General features: G+C 41.8%; 1 protein-coding gene across 4 annotated transcripts in view; it reads left to right on the top strand.

Moving 5' to 3' along the window:
• Positions 1 to 11,754, top strand: part of PRSS51 (serine protease 51) — a 60,007-nt gene extending 48,253 nt beyond the window's left edge. Inside the window, exons 5-7 of one of the 4 annotated variants that reach the window (XR_009259155.1) lie at positions 10,159 to 10,205; positions 10,727 to 10,848; positions 10,955 to 11,754. The gene's annotated coding sequence lies outside the window, so the exon portion shown is untranslated. Of the gene's footprint in view, positions 1 to 10,158; positions 10,261 to 10,726; positions 10,849 to 10,954 lie in introns of all 4 variants that reach the window. The other 3 variants (XR_009259154.1, XR_009259152.1, XR_009259151.1) reach the window with 3 other exon arrangements.
• The last annotated feature ends 552 nt before the right edge of the window (positions 11,755 to 12,306 follow it).

Below are 12,306 nucleotides of genomic sequence, written 5' to 3'. Positions count from 1 at the left end.
TACTACGGTAGATATGGACATTGTAGGGAGTCTCTGTCAAGCCAGAACAGGAGAATTGTAGACTGTTATGGATCTGAAGCAATTTGCCTCTTGCAGCAGAGAATTTGTAAAACAATTCCTGCTGTGCTACGGAGTCCTAGTAGAGAGTGAGCACCAGCCTTGGACACCAAGTAAGTATGAGACAAGAACTGCCTATCATAACCTACCAATTCACATGGTTTGGCAGACCAGAAACACTCCATCTTCTGATGAAACTTCAGGATTGAGCTCAAATAAGTCTAAGTAACATGAACAGGTTACTGTGTCTTTATGTCACCTACCTCTGTTGCAACAAAACTGCTCTCTCAACTTATATATTGACTTAATAAGAAGCCCTATGCCAGATGATGACAGAGGAAAAACCCTCAGTCCTCATTCCACAGAGGGCCCTGAAGATGGACTTAGGCTGCAATACAGACCTGCTCAGGGCTGGCCTTGACGTGACAAGGAGGGGAAATAACCCTGTGGGCAGAGCTTTGAATAGTACACTTGGTCATCTCCTTTGTATGGAGAAATAGATAGTGTTAAGTAAGGCCTCTTGGGCAGTGGTGAACAGCTTAGCTTGCTGGTCAAGGGCTTGGAAAAGGCAAGATTGAAATACCTAAGGTAAAAAGGTCTAGGTCTAAAAAGGTCTAGGTCTAAAAAGGAGGTGGATGGACCTGAGGAGAAACCTTTGTGCTTCACATAAATGCGCACTAGAGAGTATTCACTGCAGTGGAGATTCTAATCAATACAGGGAATCAATGCCTATGATGGTATCCTGAGTAACCCACAGTATGGAGTATCGTGGCCTAGAACACACACATGCGTGTATGTGTGCACACACACGCGTGCACACACACACACACACACACACACCTGAAGCTAAAGTTTCATGAAATGTTACATATCTTTCCTATATGCTAGTTACCCCCCACTAAATTGATACCATGACTCAATAATAGGATGTGAAATGTGAATCACCATTTGAAAAACACTGATGGAAATCAATCCTAACCTTCCTTTTACATTTAAGGAAACTGAGCTCCAAAGAAGGCAAGGCTTGTGGTGCCTGGGTGGCTCAGTCAGTTAAGCATCCAACTGTGGCTCAGGTCATGATCTCACAGCTTGTGAGTTCAAGTCCTGCGTCAGGCTCTGTGCTGACAGCTCAGAGCCTGTGCTGACAGCTCAGAGCCTGGAGCCTGGTTTGGATTCTGAGTCTCATTCTCTCTATTTCTGCCCCTCCCCCACTTGTGCTCTGTCTCTGTCTCAAAAACAAAGGCAAAGTTTTGTTAAACATCATTAGTAAATGCAGGACTAAAATTCATGTTTCCTGACTCTCAGATCAATTTCATTTTTTGGCATCTTTCTCACATTTGTTAAAGGAAATAAAAAAGAAACATTTTTGAGGTGATAAGGGCTACAAGAAAATTTGAAAAAATTTCTTTTTAGCAAACATCTAAAAATGAAGGCTAAAATTCAACAAACATCCTTCAAAGTGCATACCGATCCCATAAGAAAGTAAGGAAAAGTTTAGGAAGTCAAACACAAAACAGAAGGAGTCCAGAGTTGTTATCCAGAATTAAAGGCCAACAAGAGGTCTAGAGAATTACATTATATGAACAGGTTGCATAAATCTAGACTCTTGAATTTTAATGGTCCTGTGGGGGATAAAGACTTGAGCTTTTGGAAGGTAAGTTGTATGAACTGAGAACCATTTGCAAAGAAAGGACACTTACAGGGACACTTAAAGAATGGACACTTATAAGCTCAGGGAAAGTGTAGGCTAGGAAAACAAAAAGACTCCTCTGGCAAAAGATTGTTCTTTGTTTTAGCTTCAGTAACAGATGGGGAAGGGTTATCAGAGAAATGGTAAACATGACCCTATCCTCATAAGTGTGTTACAGCTCCAAGTTAACTTTGTACGTAGCCCAGAAAATACCAAAGTGAAAAATTAAAGTGGTCCCAGTTGTGTGTATCCCAGGAAATCTCTCAGAAAGAAGAACGACTCTCCTCTAGAGACTTGTATGTTCAGCATAGGTAGGGCTGCCAGATAAGATGCATGTCACAAAGTTAAATTTGAATTTCAGATAAACCATGAAAAAATGTTTCAGTATGCAGCATGACATATCTGAGAAATACACACAAAAGTATTAGTTGTTTATCTGAAAATCAAACTTAACTAGGTATCTTGTTTTTTCCCCCTAAACTGGCAGCTCTAATCAGAGTTCCTTACAGATGCCCACAGATTAAGTTTAGCCAGTCATGAGTTCAAAATGCAAAGTTGCTGAACTCATGTAGGAAACAAGCCACCATGAGAAAGAGCAGGAAAAACAGAAGATTGTATACCTAAAGCCTTCAGATATTTAAGTTATTAGATAATGAATATAAATAATTACATTACAAAAAGGAAGGAACTGAAAACTTGAGACTACAAACAAAATACTACAAAAAATGGCCAGGCAAAATCAAAAAAGAATCAAATAGAATTTATGGAAATAAGTAGAATCAGTTGGGGCACCTTATTGGTTAAGCATCTGACTTTGGCTCAGGTCATGATCTCATGGTTTGAGAGGTCAAGCCCTACACTGGGCTCTGCACTGGTGGTGCGGAACCTGCTTGGGATTCTCTCTCTCCTCCTTCCCCACTTCCCCACTTGTGCTGTCTCGCTCGTTCTCTTAAAATAAACAGACTTTAAAAAAAGTAAAAAGAAAAAAGAAATAGAATCAGTAAACCAGTAGATGGATCTAAAGAAATTATGTGGAATGCTAAAAAAACAAAACAACACATGAGAAATGTGAGAAAAAAGTTACAAAACAAGGAGGGTAAATTGAAAGGCTCTAACATATGGCTACTGAAGTTTTCAGAAGGAGAGAATAGAAAAGATGGAGAAAGGGAAATAGTTGATGAATCAAATGACCAAGAATTTTCTGTAATTGATGAAAGAAATTAATCCACCAATTCAGGAAAGCTCAAACCTGCAGCAGAATTTATAGACAAACACATTTTAGTGAAATGGCAAAATAACAGAGAGAGAGAAAATCTTAAAATCAGCACAGACAAGAGAAAATGTACTTATAAAAATACAGCAAATCGGTAGACTTCTCAACAGCAACAATGGAAGCCTAAAGATAATGGAATCACCAATGTGCTGAGAGAAAATAACCACCATATTTAAATTGTTGACACCAAAAAGTATTTAAATTGTTGACAACCAAAATCATTAATGTAAAACAGATTTTAAAAATGGTTTATCATTAATAGATCTTCACTAATATTTTTTAATATTTAAAAACATATAATTTAAAACTTAGAAGGTATTTATGTAGGTATATCTACAGCATCACAGTGTGTAATAAAAAATTAGAGAAAAACATAAATGCTCATCATCAGAGGCACAAATAACTAAGTTTTAGTATAGCCATACAACAGAATACCATTTAGGTGATAACATACAGGAACTAGAGTTAAACTGATCAACATAGTTCACAATCACAGGCAAAAGCAAGGTGCAGAATATACTAACTATGATAACCCTTTCTATACGTTTTTGAAATATGCAAGACATGACAATTGCTTAGTATATATTCAGATATAGAAAGATTATAAATTCAAGGGAAATATAAATACACAGTTCAGGCCATTTACTATGACTGGAGGAGATGGAGAGACCCACGGAGACCTTCAAGTGGGTTCACAGTGTTTTTGTTCTTGAAGTGTGAAGTATACATGATGTTTATTTTATTATTATTTGTCCCATTTTTGTCTTAAATACCTTACCATAATTTATAAAAGTAAATGAAAAGGAGAAAAGAAGGACATTTGAAGTGTTTATAATCTCTTCTCATTTTGAAAGCAAAATGCATATGGAATGGTAAAACTAGTACTTATGAGAGATGGTTAAACAGAAAATAAGGATAAGAGAATAAAACAGTGTGGGGTAAAGGTAGCAGATAGAAACTCACTACGAAAGCAGGTTTAGTTATGGGGTTGTTTCTCCAATCATCCCATGATTTTATAAGCAGAAGTCATGGGTCTCTTGGGGCGCCTGGGTGGCGCAGTCGGTTAAGCGTCCAACTTCAGCCCGGTCACGATCTCGCGGTCCGTGAGTTCGAGCCCCGCGTCGGGCTCTGGGCTGATGGCTCAGAGCCTGGAGCCTGTTTCCGATTCTGTGTCTCCCTCTCTCTCTGCCCCTCCCCCGTTCATGCTCTGTCTGTCTCTCTCTGTCCCAAAAATAAATAAAAAACGTTGGAAAAAAATTTTAAAAGAAGTCATGGGTCTCTTGCTACTTTTCAGGCCACATCTTTGTGGCTCTGACCTGAGACCAAGAGGCTGGTGCTGCAGCCAGTAATTGGGAAGAAGCAGAAAACAGCTTCCTCTTTCACCTGCCCAGCTGTCTTGTAGCTCTGAGGCTAAAGACAAGGAGGGAATGAAGAGTTAGGCCACGGTAAAAACTAGACTCTACTGGAGTCCAGTTTCAGCTGCCACTGCAACTGCCTTCCTTCTGCATCTCAAGTATTAGCAAGTATACCTCATTGGACCTTGAATCACATCGAAACTGTCAGTGCAAGGGAGCCGGGAATAGCAATTCATAGGCTTCCAGATCTCATGACACAGAAAAATGGAGATTTAGGCTTTAGGGAACTGAATTTCAAATGCTACTAGACACTATATCTAGTAAACCCACACCACTTTGGTTTCTCAGCATACACATGCAACCTTCTACTATGTTAAAAATTCTAGAAAATAAGAATAAAAACAATAGCAGTCTTTTGCTAAGCATAATACAAATATGCTTCATATAAACAAAAGCAATCTGATCCTTTTCCCCAAAGTGGGAAGCAAAATCTCATAAATCACGTCATCCATCTCTGGGTGATAATCATTTCTCCTTTAGAAATTCCCACTTATGTCTTTGTGTCACTTTGGATCTGCCAAGAAGCAGATGCTAATGCAGAATTATATGTGAAAGGGATTTATTGGGGAAAGTACCTAGGAAGAATAAAAAGCGAGGAAGTGACAGTAGGCAGGATGTCTTCAAACCCCCTTGCAGGTTTGAGAAAGTCTTGATAAAATTGATGGGAGATCTTGAGCAAAGATTGCCACATTGAGTAGTAGTAATGGACCTGATCTAGTATCCTCTGCATGTCACTCTCAGCCATTGCCTGGGTGCAGCCCAAAAGAAGGGTGTTCTCATCCTGACTGCCATGATGGATTCAAAGGAGTAGCAGCTGAGAGCTGTTATCAACTACACTCCCTGCACCACTTTCTCTCAAAGCAGATCTGAATGGTGCACCTCCTTGGCCATCCCAATCTTGTTTCTAAAGACTAAATAATAAATTTAATGATCACCAACACCTGGAAAAGGAACGAAAAAAGGGAAATAGGCATATACAAATATGAAAATCTAGGCAGCTACTACAGTTCTTGAGTATACAACCTGGGCCATAGCCAGTATGTGTGAATTCCTTCATCCAACTTGAATGAAGCTCAGCTGATAGTAGTTCTTTGCTTGGTGGTGTAACCCAAATTTTCATTTCTGAGCTCTTGGTGGTTTTGCCGGTATTGAGTTGCTATAGTTTTCCATTTCTCCTTTTGGATAATGAAATTCTAAGAGCATCTCTGAAGGATTTCACAGACTCCTCCTTGTCTAAACTCTACTTGCAATAAAGTTCTTCTCTTGATAGTCGGGGTCGATCATTTCAGTCTACACATTAACTCTTTCTTTGTTTGTCTCTTGGTTCAATGACATGGAGAGCCCCACACAGCCAGGTAGCAGTCTCAATTCACAGGTCAATAGATCCACTGTGTCCCCTGGAAGCAGAAGCACTCCTCCTTTGAGAACTAAGGTTTCTAAGCCTTCAAAGCTCAACGTTGTGTGAAACAAAGTACATTTTTTGAATGGATCATTAGGTGGCTAGTGATTGGAGTCAGGCCCATTTTTATCCTTTGATTTACACACTTGTGTTTTCTAGCCATAGGAGAACTGGTGTAATCTGTTGAAACTAGTTTTTAATATATACTATACCTTGTAAAAGAGCACTCCAACCTCATACGTTGTTAGATCTCAGCAGGCTCACTTGTGGAAACTTCAGTAAGCCATTCTGCTGCTCTGGCAGGCATGCTGCTTCTGGGTGGTGGGATTCATGTTAAGATCAGTGAATCTCACAGGCATCGCTTCTGTTGCATTATAACCAGTTGGTCAGAAGTTATGCCAAATGGAAAACCATATGCTGAATAACTAAGCATTTAGTAAGTCATGTGTGATGGGGTGGCAGAAATATGTGGTCAAGGTGGGTACATCCAAATACAAAAATAAATTTCTATTACTATGATAAAAAATCACTGCCTATTCCACAGAAGAAGGGGCCAAGTGTAGTCAATCTTCCCCAGATGGTTCATGTGTCACAGCATCTTCAGCCTGCAGATGATGGTCACAACAAGGTATTATGAAGATGCTGATGCTTCTCATGGGAATTATTTTTCAATGCCTAATTAAACACAGAATCCTCAGGACTCATATAAGGGATAGAGTTAGAGGATGGCTAATCAGGTCACACTTAATAAATCCATTCTGATATTCCTATCCAAGGCTTTCAATTTTTTTCTTTTATATTCTGCAAAGGATTATCCACTTCATACAGGCCATTATTTGTCCAAGGTTTTAGTTTTCCAACCAAACAGCCAGAGCCATTCCAGCTGCTTCAGCTAACTCATTTGAATATAGAATTTCTCTCAAGTTCATCTAGACTGGTAAATTTGATCCAATCACATTTTACTTTATCCCTCTCCTAATCTCTTTAGAATCCATTCTCACATATAATCCTCAGGTTTCTACAGATATACATTAGCAGAATGTTGCAGTTTTTTTTTTAATATTTTGAGAGAGAGAGACAGAATGTGAGCAGGGGATTGGCAGAGAGAGAGGGAGACAGAAACAGGCTCCAGGTTCTGAACTGTTAGCACAGAACCTGACGTGGGGCTTGAACTCATGAACCATGAGACCATGTCCTGAACTGAAGTCACCACCGACTGAGCCACCCAGGAGCCCATAGTTCTTTTAGTGCATACTATGTTCTGGGTCAGATTTGAACTTATCCCCTGTAAAGTCTACTGGGATGATTCTACTTTTGGTTCTGATCAAAAGTGGTAGGAGTGGGTTGTAGAGAATCAGCATTACATGGACAAAGAATTATTTCAGCTAAGTCATTACCAGCTTCAAAAGGCCTTCCCAGAAGGGCGTGGAGGTGCTGCCTCTGATAGAAAGGCATGCTCAGTGGGATTTGGGGTTTTAAAGTACACTGATTTATCTTTATGCATCCAAATATCCCATGGCAAATTTTGTGGTCATCTTCTTTACCAATTAATCACTTTTCACATGAGCATCTAAAAAAGTTGTGAATTCAAGTTGTATTGTAATTCTGCCACCTACAGGACTTACTCTGGATCATATTTTTGATACAATAGATAAGAGATTCTTTTAGGGCAATTTTTTTTTTTCTGTAAGCCATCCATTGGATTCCATTACACTAACCCTTGCACTTCTCTCTTCCACCAGAGCATTCTATCACAAAATTCACTTGGTCTCTTTGAATAGGTAACTGATTCCAGGAATGACAAGTAATGACTTGAGAAACTGTTCTGACATTGCATACCATGGACTTCCTGAATCCCATTTTCTGCTAGTGACGAGGTCATTATTGCATTCAAATCAAACCAGGCCTTGACAATGCATCTTGGATTTCCATCTTTGTAGCTGAACTTCCTGGAACCACTTCGAGTACCAAATGCTGCATCTGTCAAGATTCTATGAGGAAAACAGAAAAGACTATCTCAAGCAGAAAGGGATTTAGGACATAGACATAGATGTTTATAGAACAATTAAAAGGGCTTGAGTGCAAACATTAGGAAAAACAGTTGCTTGCTTTCCAGAGCTTAGCAAACTTCAAAAATCATGGGAAATTACTGTTCCCCCAAATCAATGATCTTACTATTCTCTTCAGCATTAGAGTGACAATTTTCAGGAGGATACCCAAAGATGATGGCAAAAACCTCACAACTATCGTCTGCTAAAATCTGCATGCCTGTACGCAGCTGCTATGAGAAAATTATGGTTTCTCCCTGTTTTCTGCCTCCTGAAATTTGGCTAAGGATCCAAATTTGAAAGCTGCTGGAGTTCTCAGACATGTAACCCCAAGGTTTCAGCCTCTATAATTTTTGGGAGAGTTTAGAAAGGCAGAGATGATGCTAAATATCAATATGCAATATCTGGCATATCCTCTACTGAATGTGGAAAGCAAGAAGAGTAATTCCCTTAGACAATTGCTATGAGTGTTCAATGAGATAATATAACACTGGCAAAGTCCTGAGCACAGTATATTATACATGAAAAAGCTTAATGAGCAGCTTGATATCTTTATGAGCCCTAAAATAAGAATGCCCTTATAGCTTTCGATTCTGCTTTCTGGGATAAAGCACTAGATGACTCTGTATAGTTATTTTCCATTTGTACCCCATTTCCCTACTGCAGATCTAATGACTGTCCTTCCCTGGGTCCTGGTAGGCTGATTTCTAGGCACTGAGTCACTTGGGATAGTAAAAGTCACTTGGCTTGCCCTCAGCAATGGGAGATACTGGCAGGAAGTGAGAGGGTTAGGGGTATTTCCTCCCTCTCCCTTCCCATTGAGATATTGTGTTGCCAGTGGCAGAGACCCTCCTTGACTCAGTTCCTGCTCTGTGCCCCTCCTCCACACCTGCTGTTCTCACTGGATTCCAGTAAGTATACCTTCTCTCCTTGCCCCTGTGACTCACTGCTGTTACCTGTCTCTTGAACGCCTTCTACATGTGGGTCCTTTAAGATGCCCATAACTCTTTCTTAGTTCCTACACTAAGTACCTTCATTTGAACCTTCTGAGTGGAGTTCTGTTTCCTTCTAGGACTCTTCCTAACTGATATGCTCAGGATTATCTCCCTTAATAGCTGGCCTGTGGTTTTAGAGCCAACAGAGGGCTGGAAGGAAATTCAGAAAGTTATTACAATGCTCAGTGGAAAGTCTGGCAGTGGAATGATGCAGAACACAAAGACTTCACCCACCCTTTTTGACAGATGTAAGGACTTAACCTCCAAAATACCAATGAGCTATCAGCAAACAGGCAGTTTTCCTCGTGGAAAAACAAGTCTGAGGACCCACCGTGCACCTTTGTCCAAAATGGGAGTCAGCGTAACAGGGTCGAGTCTCTTTAACCTTGTGCCCAGATGCTCCAAGAAGCCTGTAACAAGAAAGAATCAGGGCACAGCTGAAATCCAAAAGGGAAAGGAAACAGGCTAAGATCCATGGGGAACAATGTCTATTTCTTAATCTGTCTCCTGCCCCAAATAGCTCTGCTCTCCTCCCCCACTTGTGTTTATGTGTCTGTTTCTTCCCCTGGCAGCAGATGCCACCAGGCCTTAAAGTAGGTCACAGAGGATGGTGACGAGCCGACACAGGCCCTCAGGCCATGTCCTCCCCTGACCTCACTCCCAGGTTCCTGGGTCTGGAGACCCACATAAGCCTGTGCTCTCCAAGGCATCCTGACAGAGTCCATGCTCCCTAGAACCACAGCGAGTCAGTGTTCCTCCTTCCAGTTGTGAGTGGGCAGGGGGCCTGTTCAGAACTGGCAGCAGAGGGGACAGCACTGAGTTGGGCTGTAGCCCTCCCCGCCTCATCCTGCCCCTGCCCTTTCATCCCCTCCAACCGCAGCCCTGCTTTACCGCCCTCAGGGATGCCCATTCTTCCCAAGGCAGCCAGAGAGCCCCATGTCCCTGCTGTTTACTCTGAGAAGCACTGGGGTCCCTTTCACATAGACCCACAGGTTCCAAACCAGGGCTCCTAGCATGTACCAGGGGCAGCAGTGGTGGGATGGGTAGAGTGCACAAATTAGAGTCAGGAAACCAGATTTCAAACCCCAGTCACCTGAGGCACAGGCCAGTGAGAGCGTGCCCAGAATAACCCAGCTGGGAAGCCACAGGTTACAGGCTTGCAAGGACCCACTGCACACCCCAAGCCACATGTGCCTGCCTCCCTCACAGCCCAGCCTCCCATCCCTCCTTGGGACCCTCTCTGCCTGGCATCCGGTCCTCATGGTGTCTTTCTCTCTACAGGTTCTTTCAGAGCATGGCTATGGCTGATCACTACTGATATCCAGGAGGTACAAACTACTGGGAGGATTACCACCAGCAGTACCTGAGCAAGAACCCCAATGGGTACTGTGGCCTTGGGGGCACTGGAGTCCTGTCTGCTCTGTGTTATGGGCTCAGAATTTATATGCTGGAACCCTGGCCTCCAGTGTGGCTGTTATTTGATGATGGGTCCCACTAAGTAAGGCTAGTAATTACAAGTAATAGTAAAGAACTGATTAAGGTTAAATGAGGTAATAAGAGTGGAGCCTTGATGTGGTACGATTAGTGTTTTTTAAAATGTTTGCTTTTGAGAGAGTATGAGAGAGGAGGAGAGCAGAGGATATGAAGCAGGCTCTGCACTGACAGCAGTGAGCCTGATGCAGGTCTCGAGCTCATGAACCATGAGATCATGACAGCCAAAGTCAATGCTCAACCAACTGAGCACCCCAGGTGCCCCAGTATTAGTGTTTTTATGAGAAGAGACACTGGAATATGTGCTCCTGCTCTCTCCCTTTTCTCTCTCTGAATCTCTCCCTCTCTCCATAAACAGTCACTGAGGAATGCCAGCTGAGGACACTGTGAGAAGTTGGCCATGTGCAAGCCAGGAAGAGGGCCCTCACCAGGAACAGAATAATCTGGCACCTTGATCTCAGACTTCTAGCCTCTAAAACTGTGAGAAAATAGATTTCTGTTGCATAAGCCACCCAGTCTGTGGCATTTTGTTATGGCAGCCTGAACAGACTAATACAGTATTAACAAAAATCATTTCCCCCCACAGGGCTGGCCCTTGAGATCACAGCAGAAACGCTTTCAACAAACTGGGCAAGTCTTTTGTGGTTCACATCAGTGGCTTTTCGAAGTGTACAAAGTATAAAGTCATTTTTAAAAGTCTGATTTAAAAGTATAATTTATATTTATTTAGTAATTTCACTTTTTTAAGGTGTATGGTATTAAGAATCCTGACAAATACAGGGGCACCTAGGTGGCTCAGTAGGCTGAGTGTGCGACTCTTGATTTCAGCTCAGGTCAAGATCTCGTGGTTCATGAGTTCGAGCCCAACATCGGGCTCTGCACTGACAGCACAGAACCTGCTTGAGATTCTCTCCCTCTCTGCCCTTCCCAGACTCTCTCTCTCTCTTTCTCTCACAAAATAAAGAAATAAAACTTAAAAAAAATGAAGAATCCTGGGTGCCTGGGTGGCTCAGTCAGTTAAACATCAGACTTCGGCTCAGGTCATGATCTGACATGCTGACAGCTCAGAGCTTGGAGCCTGCTTCAGATTCAGTGTCTCCCTCTCTCTCTGTCCCTACCCTACTTTCACCCTGTCTCTCTCTCAAAATAAATAAACACTAAAAAAATTTTTAAATTAAGAATCCTGACAAATACAAATGTCTGTGTAATCATTACCACAATGCAGACATAGAAACTTCCTACCCGCCCCCCAAATGTTCCCCGTGCTCCTGGGAACCCATCCTCTTCCCCAAACCTCAGCTCCTGGCAACAACTGATGTATTCTTTGTGCCTGTTGTTTGTCTTTTTAGAATGCCATCTAAATGGCATCATACCGAATGCAGTTGCTTTTCCACTTAGCATAATGTATTTGAGATTCGTGTTGCTGCATGTATCTATATTTGTTCCGCCATGGTTGATGAGTAGTGCTTTTGTCTGGATGTACCACTGTTTATCCATTCACCCAATGATGGACCATGTAGGTTGTTACCAGTTTTTAGCAATTATGAATAAAGTCACTATAAACATTGTGAGATTTTAGTGTGGACGCATGTCTTCATACAAAGGTGTTTTGATAAAAGTGTGAATTCATTCATTGATGTGCTGGGAGATTTGGGGGTTCTTTAGGGTCCGAATGAAGATAATGCATATGCTGTGTTTCCCATTCTGGACTCTGGGGCCAGCCATGGAAGCATTGTGGTTAAGCTAGGCAGGATTGTGAGTGACACTGGAAATTCTTTATCTCTGCTCTCTTGCACCTCATATGAACACATGCTTTCCAGTGCCCCCAAAGTATGCATTTACAGCCTTAGTGAAACTCAACTTCACGCTGTTTTCCAAAGCACAGCAATGAGGAAGCTTCCCCATTTCAGCCCCCTTCTTGGCATAGAAAAATATGAG

This window comes from Neofelis nebulosa, chromosome 3, assembly GCF_028018385.1.
Source record: "Neofelis nebulosa isolate mNeoNeb1 chromosome 3, mNeoNeb1.pri, whole genome shotgun sequence".
NCBI lineage: Eukaryota > Metazoa > Chordata > Mammalia > Carnivora > Felidae > Neofelis > Neofelis nebulosa.
Note: the sequence above shows the minus strand (reverse complement) of the source record. Positions and strands in the feature narration are given on the sequence as shown.